We start from the raw sequence: 1457 nt of genomic DNA, 5'->3' as shown, positions 1-1457 counted from the left end.
GTTCTGAGCATAATTGTTTCTTCAATATTGCTCAAAGAGATTTGCAAGCATGTTTGGAAAGTGTAAGTGAAGTCTTCTTTCTAGGATTTGTTGTTACTGGTGTACTGTGGAGACCATTTCTGACCTCTTCTTTCTCTATCAATTAAAAAAAAAACTACTGAATTTCCCAATGATAACTTTCTCTTAAATTTTTCCTCCTTGATATAATTTGTTCCCCCTCCCCCCCCGCCCCCCCAGATTTGGTGCAGCGTGGATTATAGCCTCCTTAGGCTTCTAAATGCTTCTGAATCACACAAAAGTACCACTTAATGCACTTGGTTGTTCTGTATGTATTCACTGACAGCCTAAATACTGTAATGGTACAATTGCAATTGGAGATTATTTAAATTAGTACTACTATTTACCTTTGAACTTGCAACTGAGCAATAAATTTCAATAGAAGGTTGAGCAGAACCACTTAACCGCCTTGCCAGTTTTCTTGAGATTAAGAGGGCGTCGTCTCATTGCTGACATTAGTTGGGTTGGCCCACAGTTATCTGTCTCTTTTTTACATCCTGAGAACCTGTAGAAACACTTTAAACCTCTTTTTGGAGCACCACATGGGGTGGACACCACACGAGGTGGACACCACAAGGGGTGCCTGCAGCTTCCTGTTCTCTTTCATATCCCTACTGAAATGCTTGAGCCCATGCTAGTATCAAACATGTCCGAGACTACAGACCAGAGGGTTCAGCTGTAACAGAGCAAAGGTTAATTCATCATAAAGTTTCATACAAGTCCTCTGTCTTTGGGCTCTGACAGCCAATTCAACACCACTTCCATCGTGTCAGCAGGAGTTTTTGTGGTTCCAGAGTGGGCAGTTTGCCCTTCTGGTGCTCTGGTTCTCTAAGTCATGCAGGTATCACTCTGCAGCAGAGTTCCCAGGGGAGCTCTGACACCCCAGCCCCTGGGGCTGTGGAGCTGTTGACTGCTGTCAGGCCTTGGGTCCTGTGTTGCCTGTGTTGGCTAAGTGATTTTTAAAATGAAATGTTTCTTAGAGAGACTTTTATAGGTTTTAAAAGAATAATTTTCTGCCATGGCAAATAATAGTTTTGAAAGGACACTACCAATTTCCAGATACCCTTTAAATCTCATTCTCCTTAAAAATTAGCCTGTAAAATAAATCTGTAACTTAAATGTATTCAGCAGATAGGACGAGAACCTGGAAATTCTCATATATATTATTTGTATATCTAGTCCTCACATGATTCCTTTTATTTCTACCACCTCATAAATCAACATCACTTGAAATCATATAGGTGACTGGTGAAATGAAACCATAGTCAGATTAAAAGAAGTAAAATGTATACTCGAGTTTTTATAACTTATAAGGGTAGTGAATGGCCAAAGATATTCACCGAAGAAATTACCTCTTGGGGAATAAACTTGAGAATAGGGGTGAAGGGGAAAATGAAACA

This window comes from Condylura cristata, unplaced genomic scaffold (genome assembly GCF_000260355.1).
Source record: "Condylura cristata isolate star-nosed mole 26May11 unplaced genomic scaffold, ConCri1.0 scaffold00009, whole genome shotgun sequence".
In the NCBI taxonomy this organism is placed as follows: domain Eukaryota; kingdom Metazoa; phylum Chordata; class Mammalia; order Eulipotyphla; family Talpidae; genus Condylura; species Condylura cristata.
Note: the sequence above shows the minus strand (reverse complement) of the source record.